Source organism: Trachymyrmex septentrionalis, unplaced genomic scaffold, assembly GCF_001594115.1.
Source record: "Trachymyrmex septentrionalis isolate Tsep2-gDNA-1 unplaced genomic scaffold, Tsep1.0 scaffold7, whole genome shotgun sequence".
NCBI lineage: Eukaryota > Metazoa > Arthropoda > Insecta > Hymenoptera > Formicidae > Trachymyrmex > Trachymyrmex septentrionalis.
Genome location: NW_017305884.1, coordinates 4287111 through 4300861, shown reverse-complemented (window position 1 = coordinate 4300861; position 13751 = coordinate 4287111). Strand labels below are relative to the sequence as shown.

At 32.7% G+C, this 13751-nt stretch overlaps 1 protein-coding gene across 1 annotated transcript in view; it reads left to right on the top strand.

Annotated features, from left to right (window-relative positions):
* The window catches only part of LOC108753446, a 58912-nt gene that overhangs the window by 26646 nt on the left and 18515 nt on the right, over positions 1 to 13751 (top strand). The gene's annotated exons all lie outside the window — the stretch shown is intronic.

The following is a 13751-nucleotide window of genomic DNA, read 5'->3' as shown; positions in this document are numbered from 1 at the left end:
TCTAATATTGTATAAAAGTTGTGCGGAGAAAAAAGTTGCTGCGTTGCTATTACTGCAAGTTACTACTTGCGAGAACTTCTCACCGATAATTGTTTCTTAAATGCCGTTACTTGAAAGTTGAAGTAAGCGAATGATAATAATCGTTATATTTCGACTAGATGTTTTCCTTCTCTGTAATGGTATCAAAAAAACTATGAGAATGTAATACATCGCTACAAAACTTGAAAAACATTTTTTTTTTAATTTTATACTTTCAAAAATAATTTTTGTTGAAAAATTAAAAAGTAATTAATTTGATTAACTAAATGAAATTTGTATAAAGATATTTTGACTTTATAGATTATCGAAATGCCCGCGAAAAAAATGCATACTAAAATGGTTTCACAGTGATATGTAAAACAATATTTTATTTTTTTTTTGTCGAATACCCGAATATAATGAAAACTAACAGAAAAAGCACTTCTGTGACTGTGACAATGGGAATGAAACATACGTTGCGTAACGATATGTCTCTCTCCTAACAGGGAAATAAAACGGATAAATCTGTATAAATAAATTGCGCTATTCTATTGCGCTATTTTTTCATCTTGCGAACAATTTCAGCTTATTTTGTGAATATTTCATTGATCACTGTCAATTTTTATGCTGGTTAAATATTTTATTTTACGGTACAAAAAATGACACATATATAACATTAAAATAACAATACACAAAAAAAAAGTTAAAGTAAAAATTAAGTATATAATATAACCTCTTGACAGAGAAGCTATATTTTATATACGCAATTTATATGCACAATAATTTTAAGAAAAATTGATCATTTTAATAAATTTAATTTCATATTCTTAGGAAAAATAAAAAAATCTGCCTTACTAACTTCAATTTAAAAATGACTATATAAATGGGGACATGAATATGAAGCAGATTGACATTTCTATAAAATAAAAATTTAGAACTATGATATTTTTGTGGAAATTCTAAATATACCTAACATAAAAATTAACTGAGAATACTGAATACTCGCAAAAAAAAATTTTACTGCTCCAGCTAGAATTATCGCTGTTTTTTGTCTGATAGAAAATTCGGAAAATTATGTATCATACGCATAGAATTTATACCACAAATTCTATCTTTGTCATCTATATGATTAGATGCAATACATATATCCAATATCGCAGTACTTGCTAGAAATTTGTCTATTTTAGCTAATTTTTCGTACTTAGATAATTTTCGCTATACCTACAAGATCACTTTTTTGAATGGAGATAAAAACTTTAAAATATTGCATTTAGAATATCTAATAATCAAATATTTGCTCTAAATATGTTTCGAATATCTAAAAATTTTTAAGAAATATATAGATTTTAAATTTAATATTTCTTTTGATATCTCCTTTAATATTTAATATCACCTTTGATTAGGTTGTTCAAACATGTACGTCGCCAATTGGCAAGCATACAAGCATCTATAAGGCGGGCAAGCTAAACTAATTTTGCATAATAGCAAAAACGTAACTAATACGTTCGTTAGCAGAGTAAGTGACCCGTGGAACATGCAGCATCCTGGCGAAAGTCGAAACGCTTCTGTTTCATATATCCAACACGCAATTAGGCTGATAGAAGTGTAATTGAAGCAAGAGAATATCAAATCCTGCCCATTTATTCACAAGCTATCTCGCATGTACATTGTTAGGCTCATTAAGCAATCAATTTTTTGGAACTTTAGTTAAAAAAATTTATTCTCGTTTATACTTTTCAGTGAAAACTTAATGTATTTAATAAAACAGGATTATAATGTAATTTGATTTTTAAATAAGAATTACTTTATACATGTAAAACCTGTTATGTGAAAGTTATGATTATTAATTACATTGATAAGTTAATTCATCAATGTTTTTTTCTAATAAATTTAAATTTAATATTTATTACTAAAATCGAGATGGCAATTTTCTAGTATTCAATTATATGTTTCTATATATGCAACTGTAATTGGAGTGAACCTATTAGCGATATGAATCTTAAAAAGGAAAAAAATCTTTCACTCTAAATTATAGACTATGCAATCTTTTTTAAAATATCATCAATAATTTATGTCACAAGACCAAACAGATTCGACACCTGTGCAAATGAGAATATTATTTTAAAAGGATGCCGTTAAGAAAAGATTCTAATTATGAATAAATTAAATAACACTAAAATATTGCTTTATTCGGTATTGTATATAAATCTCTAAACTTCTATTTTTATGGCGTAAAGTAATTGATAAATAAATATGTATATTTATATAATCTAAAAATAAAACAATTTTTCTCTTCTATTCTATTAATGGAGTATCGATCTGGTAAGAATTTGTATAAGCGGCTCCCATGTGAATACGTGCAGAAATTGCTTCACGGATTGCCAGACCTCCCATGTGCGAGTAAATTAAGCGCGCACTGTGAACATGTCCTCAGCAGTGACGATTGGTGCATGCAGCGTTAGGGTTTCAAACAAGTTTACGGTTTAAGGCCGCCATGGAAGTGTGGTTCAACAATCACGAAGGTAGGAAGAGTCGGGGGAAACATGAGAATATGAGTTCATTGTTGGCCACGTAGACCGTAGAAACGCATATAAGGATTGCACCTTATCCCCCACCTCCGTTGTCAGTATAATGTGCGCCTATTGTTACATTCGCTTCCTCATAACGTCATGTGTACATGAACGTAGGATACGTATCATTCTTTTTATTGCATTCCTTTTGCCGTCTACGCCTAGCATGATACGAGCCCACGCGAGGCTGTCCGACATGATGCCAAGTGCCTCCTCTCGATGTCGTCCTCGCGTCTCATCTCGATTTCAACGTGCCCATTCGTTTGTTCGTACAAATACAGTATTCCGTGTACGATCGCATTTTTTATTCCGGATCATTATTATTCAAGCTACTCTTGGCGTACAACATAATCAAACTTTATCAGCAATACGGATTTGGTATCGCATTAACGTAACTCTAGAGGGTGCATTCAATACAATCAGAGATACCGAGTACCAGTAAAATAAGGAAAGACGACTACAGAAGTCGCGGAGGTTTTGAGAAATTGCGATCGCTCGTAACGCGCCACGACCTGACTATAATTCACTCTGACGAGTAATTCTTCTCGTAAGAACATGAAGAAATATGACTCTTTACCAAGAAATATGCCGGCGTTGTCATTCTCTTTGTAATATTCTTGTTATCCTTACAAAACTTTATAATTGGCTACATAAAATATGTTATAATATAGAAAATATTCGTATGTATTGTATAACTATAATGAAAATGCTGAAGGATACTTGATACTTTAAATGACTATCTTTCTAAAAGTCATTACGTTACAATGGAAGATTATAAAAAGCGTACGTCGAAATATAAAAAATATACATATTGTGTATATTTCGATATATCGTACTTAATATAAAGGATTTGAAGATGGTGAATCATTGCGGGCAAAATATTAATTCGCAAAAAATTAATGAACATGTTTATTCAGAGCCTACGAGCTCGCTCTTCTTCTCTTTCCTACCTTCCTTTGACTCGCATTTTTTCAATAATATTAGGCTACGAAAACGAATACGTACTCTTTTAAATCTTATAAACTTATAACATCAAATATAATTATAATTCTAGCAACACATTTACGTTAATTACAATTTCTGCATTATGTGAATTTCAATTTTAATTTTGTTAAGATATTTTTTAAATTAAAATATTTTATTATGTGTAAAACATATAAAAGACATTGTTTCCTGAAATTTTAAATTTCTGGATTACATATATTAAATATCTCATTATACGTAATGTGTGTGTGTGTAATAGAGAGAAACACAATTTTAATATCAATATAAAGATTTCCCAAAAAGATATCACCATCAAAACCCATTCAAAATTTATAATATTCAAGACATGGAATAATTTTGAAATAAAACTTTTTGAATAAAATAAAATGAATAAGTTTTATATATGTGCAGCTATATCTTCAATTTAAACTGTACATTTATCTAAGAAATACGGCCTAGATTCTCCCAAGTCCCATTAAATTGGAAAACGGTATGGTGGTAATCTCGCCACCAGTTTCAAGATAGTACCCGCTTCGAGAGAGCCCGCGATATCAGTTCTGTGTGACTAGAATCAGTTTGCCCGGGATTCCCAGCGCCCGCGGCCAGTTGCATTACGAGAAGCTTCCAAGACGGTTCGCGATACATCGGATACCGCGGCGGTATATCGACGAATTCACCACGCTCGGAGAGTTTGAAATCGACAAATTTCGCCGACGCCACCGCGCCGCCCTGATTCACTTCCTCCACCCCGGCAATGTAAGAGAGAATCCCGGGCCGTACCCTCGAAGAGCGAGTAAATCACAGCCGTACACAAACATGCCGCACATACTTCTAAAGTTAAAGCTTGCCGAACGGGGTTTCGAGCGAACCAGAGCAAAGGATGATGCCGACGGGCGGAAGCGTCGATGCGCGAACGAGAAGACAACGTGAAATTGGAAAATCCATTGTGGCACATCCCCATCCAAGCGCGCACACATACGCATTCACGCGTGTCACGTATTGTATACGTGTGAAAATTGGTTATATAAATATATACATGACACGTAAATATATATCCATATTATATGCGTAATGTAGTCACAATTCAATGCGCTCGTCCTATATACATATTTCTTGCCTCTGTACTAAAAACATTCCATTATCGATAAGATATTTAAAAAAAAATCAGGATATATATATATATATATATATATATATATATATATAAATGCATGCGCATGTTAATAAACTTTGACCTTTGTCTGAAATTTTTATTTCCGAATTCATTGTCTTAGAACCGTTTATATCTTTGCAATTCAATGAAGAATACGTCATAGTCAAAGATAAGTGTGCGTTGCATTTCACATTCTGGTTTTCGCATTTAATTTGGTTATTAATACGGCCAAAGATAGCCTCTAGGCATCTGAGAGAGGTCATTTATCTTCGTTGCTCGCTATTTCAAGACACTATTTCGACGGCGGAGTTAAGATGATGGAAAGTTTCGAACCAAAGGCCATTAAAAAGTTAGCGAATCTTGATAGAAAATGTTTACGTCCATAGACGGACGAATAAAGTAGTAAATGTATTCCACTGCTTTTCCTTCTGTTATGGATATTACTCGCAACTGATTTTTCTTTTTTTTTTTTTTAAGATAAATTCGAGAAGAGACGGTTGCTACATTAGTTTCTAACTTTCAGCATTAGAATTGATTTATTTCAACAACGTTTCTCAACTATAAAGTTATTTTCTTACGCTATTGTTGAAATGTTCACTATTTCTTATATATCATATATGCGATAAAAGACATAACATGACTATGTATATTCATGCTTTCTCATGCGCAAATATAAATAAACGGCATCTCGGTGACTTTACACCTTTTCTCCAGTCGAAAAATTTCAGCGCAAAAGAAAAATGAAGAGAGAGAGAGAGAGAGAGAGAGAGAGAGAGAGAGATGGAGGGAGGACGATATTGACGATAGTTTTGGGAGGATATCGCGCACGGTCGAGTTTCCTTGCTTATTTTCTCGGGGCAAATTCAACGGCGCGCGGACGACGTGAGAGAGACGCGACGGGCGGTCGTACGCAAAGCAACGCATATCCGCTTTTCCGCACTGCCGATTTATCCGCGGCTCAACGGTAAAGCCACTTCGATCCATCCGACGGTAAAGACCTTGCTCGACCGTCCTCGTATTTGTAGACGTCTCCACGTCGTCTGTACTCCGTGGACCTCGTATTCCCGTGCGACAACGCGTTACACAGCTGAGAGCGGGTGAATACGGGAAATTCATATTTACATGTACGTGCCACTGTGAGAAAGGCAAGATGCTTGGAACTTATATATACAGTTAGGATGTATTTTCGCACAACCCTCCGCCCCCCCCCTCTCCTTCCCCTCCACCCCCCCAAATCTTGAATATACTTCTTGAAAGTTTACGTAAGTAATTGCACACTGCGTAAGGAAAGTTGAGAGGATAAACCATTTATGAGACGTTTTACATGAATTATTTCTCAAAATACTATCAAACCGACCAAAATTCAACATCAAATATTAATTAAATTGTAATCCAAATTTACCACCATATACTACCACTATTTGCACTATATAATAATCTCGCTTTGCAATTTTTAACGATTGTAAATGTTTTTCCCGTAAATAGTATCGATTATTAAACTATCGATTTGAGAGAATAGTTCTAAAAAAACGAAAAAAGGCAAAATACAAGTTAACTTCACGAAATATGTTTTATTATTCCTTGTGAGTGCACTTGCTACGTACTCACACAAGCGAATCATAAATGAATCGATAACATACTGAGTGTGTAATAAAGAGAATAAAGTATTACCTATGTACCATCATGGGAACTTGCACCTAATGCTTGAAAATAAATGCAGATTGACTAGTACCATACAATGAAAGATGGAGATAGATGTTTCATTATTACCTGAAATTATACTGGAACACATTTTCCTACGGCAAGACAATGGTGTGATACGAAAACGCAACATACCGGAGAAGGTTTTGATGCAATTATATGCATAAGCGATTAAATTACAAATATTGCATAATCATTTTTCATTAGAGGCATTCACATGAAAGGATGTTAATCGCTGTCGGCAAAACGTATGAGGGAAATTTCAATTGTAAATCGAATACGTAATAGGTAATACCTAAAACATTATACGTAACGGAACCGCGTAGTGTCGTAAAAGTTAAAAATATGAAAAAGCAATCTGGTGAAACTGGGTGATCTCCCGGTGCAAGTCAATCTAAAAAAAAAAAAAATGTTTTCTTTCAAAAGTGCTTCAATGGAATAGGTATTCTCTTGTATATTCGCTTTGAACTTTTACATTTGAATTCTAGCGTGTTTGGAGACTCCAAACAATTCGACCTAACTCGAGTAGCTCTATAGAATATTCAATGGCTACGAAATATCTTCAAACAACGTACAATCAATATGTTTCAAGAAATTTCAATTTATAGCAATTTTTATTAAAACATTTTATTAGTGAATACGACGAACGGATTATAATTCTCAATTGTTCATAAATCCCTTAAAAGCTTTAACTCGTAAACGCTATATTAATAGGAACAATTTCAAAAAGATATTACTATCATCAAATGCAAAAATATAGTATAAAACATTTTTGTACCGCACGAGTATATTAATTTACATATTTTACGCGCAGTGAACGAAACAATAGTGCGTACTTTCAATTCGCTCTCGTACAATGTATATCTGCAGTGACCAATTTAATACACCAATTGCGTCGATTGTGCGGGCATTGTTGTTCCCTAGAAACTATCACAGCACGTATTGATATTTTACAATTGTTGTTAGCCAATGGTGTATTTATTTTAATCGCGCTTATCCTAGAATTAAATTGCTTTTATTTTTTAGATTTCCGGACCGGTTATTTTTACTATAAATTAAATTATGTCAGGAGAGCGCATTTAGGAGTAGGCAGAATAGAATATTTGCTCATGAAGGTAAATTTGGCAATGTGTATTTTTTAAATCTTTTTCATTAATTCCGTTTTTTAAAATACTTAATCATACTGTGTAAATAATTTAATTTCTTCCAAGAGTGGCGTTGTAAAAGGGAATATAAGGATAAATAAATTGAGAAAGACGAGAGGGAGGAAAATTCTTGTATGCGTGTAAGCGGCAGCATTGCAAACCCGTCCTTGTCCAAGAGAAAAAAATTGTATGTAATTTTGCCTTGCGGCGTACATCAAAATAAATGAGATTTTTCTCGCATGTCATAACTCGCGTCCAATGAATTACGTTTGTAAAACCCGTTTGTCACACAAACTTTTCTTTTGCTTCTATTTCACGAATAAATAATAATATAAGTTAAATTAAACTCTGCGACAAAAATGAATTTTATGTCAATTAATTAAATTTTAAAATAAATACAAAATAATGTATGTAGAAAAAAATCAAGAGGAAAAATCCAAAGAAATAGATTACATGTGTGATATAATAATGATTTATTATGAAAATACATAAATTTTGTCACTAAATTAAAATTAATTTTTCTTTAATAAAATATGAAAATATTAATAATATCATATATACGAGTATAATCCTGAAAGCACAACTGTTGTAAATTAATTGAAAATGCACGACTGTTTGTAAATTAATTTTTTCATAAATAGTATTATTAACAAATTAAATACTATTATGTAATTGCTTCATATAAAAATCTAAGACATAAAAAACTTCCATTTCAAAAAATTATTTAAAAAATTATTTGATGTTTTGAAGAAAAGTAGACACTAATGATTCATATTATACAATTTAGCCCAAGCATTACTGAGATTACACCTTAAATTAATTGAAATTATTTTTGAGAGAAATAAGAAGAATGTAACAATTATACAAAAATAAATAAGAACTCATTCAATGCATTAGATAATGGTTGATTTCCTTTAACTACAAATTTTTTGACTAATTTTTCAGAAAAAAGAAACTTGAATAAAATTCTATTATATTTTTATCTTTAATATTATTTTATCTCAAGATATTGAAAACGATAAATCTTAATCTATTAATAAAATTGATTCAAGACAAACAATATATTAAAAAATATAAATTCCAATGTGCGAGTAATTTTTTAAAGTTATAATAAAATATACAGAAAGGTTAGTTGTGAATTAATAATAATTATTCATGCTAAAAGAGATTGGTGTGGATTTATTAACTGCGCCATGTGTGGTATCTATATAATTCTCACCGTGTTGGTGTTAATATTTATTTGTATACATCAACATGATAAATTTAAAATCCACAATGTTAAATTCACATCTTGTTGATATTAATATTAACACAAACACAGTGAGAATTATACAGACACCACACGGTGTTAAATCCACACTGATATCTTTTAGAATGTGGTAATCATGTCAATGAAGGAAATATCAAAATGATCGATAGCTCTTGGGTGCGAGACAATACCTATACCTATGTCGTGTGTGAAGAAAGTGTGTGCGTTTATATAAGTTATAAAGTTTTTACGAGTATCGTAAGTTGGAAAATATTTCAAAGGTCCATGTACCTCACTTTTCACCGCTTGACTTCCGTTTTCTCCGGTTATGACTGATTGCCCCTCTTTCCCTTCCCCTCGATCGTTAGTACAGAAAATTCAAAGATTCGCTCGATTCACGATTCCTTTCGATTAAGTAAATCGAATCTGTGATTCCATTAATTTCATTGGAAATTAAAATCGTACCAACGACAATCGATATTTACATCGATCTTAGCGCTTCCATTTCTGAGATTAAAAGAACGCCCGTATAGCCTGTCGATCGTAAACAGGTCGCAATGAATTACGTACAACAGAATTGTGATGAACCAACTACTTATGCAATTTTGGAGCTGAATGTAAGAAACGTTTTATGTAATGAAACTTTACATTGCCTTAAAGGCAGCCTTTGCTCTAAGAAAAGACCACTTGGACATATCGCCCTCAGGTGCAATCATAATCTTTCATATATCCTTTACCTATCAGAGTTTCTTGTAGACTGATATCTTGATATAAGGTAAAGTACCTACATTACATATTAATAGATTCATTAATAAGATTTTAGATTCATTGCAAATTCTAAGGTTTCGTGAGTAATGAGAGAAATTTCTCGCCGTAAGACTCGATCGAGTCTGTATAAATTCTGGAATACCAGTTAAGTAAGTTCTAAAAGTGGAAAAATCCTTACTTTCGTTCGTCTGATACGCAAGCCGATCACGGTGAAGGGTGCTCGCTAAGCAAGATGTTTTGATATGCGTATTTTCAATATCTTTCTCTATCTGCTCTTGCTTTTCGTAAAACAATAAAAGCTCTATGGCCGGCGTTCTTTCGCAGGGATGGGTTTTTCATTTAGTTGAGTTTCGAAGGAAGAAAGGGATCTCATTTCAGAGCACGGGCTCTTTACGCCTTTGGCTTTTCCGGCCTCGTAGCCGTAAGGTATCTGGCCGTGGATATGCATAATGCGCAAAAAGTTTCCCGAGAACTCTCCACTCGCACATCGGCAAACGCATAAGTAATTATGCCTCAATTAGGATTATCTCTTGAACTCGGTGTCGTGTATTTTGAAATAAACATATTTATGCAATTCACGATAACTATATTTTAATTTTTTAAAGTCAAAGAAGTAACGATAACAATTAACAATAAGTAGCTATAATGACAATTAACTTTTTATTACAATTTACACCTACTATTGATCACATCTACATTCACATGTATATTATGACTATCAAGATATGTATAAAAAAATGTATTCTATTCTATTCTATACATATTCTATTAAAAAAATAAAAGTAAATCTGATATAAACGTATTACTTCTTCAAAAATATAAATTATTGTATTAATTTGTTTTATTAAATAGAATAAGTTTTGATTTATGTGAAATCGATTGCTCCAATACGGTTAATACGCAAAATTGAAAATACCTACATACACTAACTTTAGTATTAACTTATCTAGGTACAAACAGAGTAATTATTACAATAATACATCACATTAAAAACGGATTATTCTAATAGCTATTCTTCATTCAATGACGATTATTTATGCACATTTCGTGTGTTGATTTGAAAAATACTGTTTCGTAATATCCTAGGTATCATGACAGTAAGTAAACATATTAAACATACTCAGCTCATATTCGCTCAATTACTATCATTCTTATTAGCTGATTAAACGCAACATGTTTAATCTGTTGCTTGCTCCGCGAGCAATATCGCATATGCGATTGATTATACAATATTCGGTGCGTGCTTAGAATATATATACTGAAAGCGCCATAGCTGATTGGCATTGTCCCCAACATATATCTGTTCTTGTCTGTTTGTTTTACTGTAATGCGCATGTGTCGATTACAATCTAAGTACAATCTTTGATTATAGCTTATAATTCTGACGGCATTGAAATTAATATTGTAAAGGTATGTAAAATTAGAGCGAAACGCGATTCTCACGCAAATACAGATTTCAAACACAGATAAAAATGGATAGATGTTAAAGACGCTGTGTTATTCAGAACGACTATGGTATTTCTAGTAAATGTATATGTTCTAAGGGTGCGTGCAGCTCTCGCGACGCTTTACTTGTACTTATCTAAACCCCGCAGGAATTTATAAATTCATGAGGGAGAACGCGAACCGACCACAAAGGGCGATTTCGAATCTGTTTAAGCGTGCATTCGCGAGCTCTATTATTCTCGCGATAATTTAAGACAAGTCTGATATATACGTAAGCGAGTTTATGCAATGCCATTGTCTCGGTGTTGCCGTTATTTATGGGAAGATTTCACCTTCCAAAAACGGAAGGTGCGCAACGCGATGAGCCACGATGCGAATAACAATCGCGCGTTCCTTATGAGGAGCGGTAATTAAGGATTAGCAAGGTGATTAGTGAACGCTTGGTATTTAAATCTCGTTGCTGCGATCTGCGAGGCGCCATTGCACTCGCGCACCTTGAGGCCAAACACCTGATTATACGTGGCCAACGTTGAAACTTTGAGGAACAGACGTTCCAATTACTGGCTCTAATTACGCAACGTTCCTCTAATACGCCGACTAAGTTCAAAACTGTGCGGTGATTAGTGATAAAGAGTCGCGCGTCTTTACAAGTGAAAAACTTTCGCTTTGCTGAGACGAAGATATTCTATCAGAGCAAATGGGAACGCGCTTAATGACGCCTATTATAATGCGATAATTAAAAGCGACCGCACGCGAGGAAGAACGACACAGAAGATTACTCTCGTTTATGTTCTAACCGTTATGTTCGATGTCAAGGAAGTTGTCCAGATACTTTTATTAGAATATATATAATTATTTTAATAATCATACACATGATTATTCTAATAACCACATTTTCCACTTTTTCTTTCCCTTCCCGCCACCTAATTTCTCAATTAATTACTTTTCTGATTAATTATCGTTTAATTACTTTATTAGCACAATGACCACCCGTGAATCGAGGCATAAATAATTAATTAGACTGGGATATATCGCGAAAAACAATTAATTAATGACCAAACTTTCGCGTTAGTCCGCCGTTGCGAGTCCACGGCACGCTCGTTGGACGCTGATCTCGCAAACTCGTACACCCCGTGCGAAACATATATATAATCTCCTCGGGTTAGATTTTTCTTCATTTAAGCCGAAACAATGACGGACTACGCAGATTTCTCGCGACGTTGCTGATAAGAGTCAGGAATTTACAGCAGCGTTGTAACACGCGTTGGTAAGCACTTCTATGTAATGCTTTTCGGTCATAGAGCTGATATTCCTCTATATCATGTTTAATACTTTATACCGCTAAACGCCTACAGCACGTATTCTGCATGCATACTAATTAAGATATAACGGACCACCCAGTAAATCGCGGACTATACTATATATTCTCGAGCAAAATAGTTTCCTTGAACTATATTATTAAATCACTCGTTAGCGCTAGAGATATTCATCTTTAGGGCCAATTCTTCTTCAATTAAGAAAGATTCTATATCGATCTTTAGCAAAAACTTTATTATAATTAACTTGTTTAAAAAGTAACGCTCTTCCAAACCTTCGATGAATAATGCATGACAGCAGGGTACATAAAGTGTATTGGAATGGTAATAAGTTCCAAACTCGATCTAAGCAAGTGCGCAATAAATGTTTAAAAGTTGACGGCCGTGATGTTATTTTTTGCAATTTTTCCAGCGTTTTTTGGCAAAATGCCTCTTATATTCCGGATAGCCAATAGTATTCCGTATAGCTAACAACATTGACGACAGCGTTGCCAAGATTATATGAAAAGTTTAAACTTTTGTTCATTTAAGTTATTAAAGTAAGTAAGATAAGCATCTTGCAAACTTGCTTCTTTTCATAGGCGAAAAGAAGGAGTAGATCAGCCCTTTGTTGAACGAAAAGATTTGATCTCGTATTTATGAATGTGCGTATATGTGTGTATGCATATTGTTAACAAACACAGTTAATTTAATAAAAAAATATTTCAAACTATTACTATCTTATTTAATCCGAAAGATAAAATGCAATTTTTCTATTGTAGATAGCTAAATATATACATAGTCCTTTGTAATACCTCTTAATAATAAATCGAATAGTAAATAATTAATTAAATGTGGATGTGTTTCCTTTTTATTCAAAGAATAACGTAATAAACTTCCTCCAAAAAAATTTTATTCTATACAAAAATTTTAATAACAAATTATCATATTATCCTTAAATTGTTCGCGTTAAACAAAAATTGCAAATCAAGAGCATTAAATTCTATTCATATTTAAATTAAATGCATAATAATTTCCTGATTAATAAAAAAAAGTAATGTCAAAATATAGCGAAATTTTTCTCACATGTGAATGTAAATTTGCAAGTAGTAAGGATTTAATGACAGATTCATTGATTAATGTGTACTTTTTCGTTAATAAATATACAGAAGCATCAATAAAACTTCCAAATTCTATAGAACCGATAAACCGAAAATACTTAATTAATTTTCCGCGAATAAAATTTTACAAGTAAATAGCTGATGAAAATCATGCTCTTATTTGAATCAAATTTTGTTGAAAAATATTTAATGCAAAAAAAATATTTAATATTAAAAATTAATATAATCGATACAAATTCGTGAAAGTATCTGTTGTAAAATCTATTCTGTTTAACGTTGGCTATCATATATGTATATATAT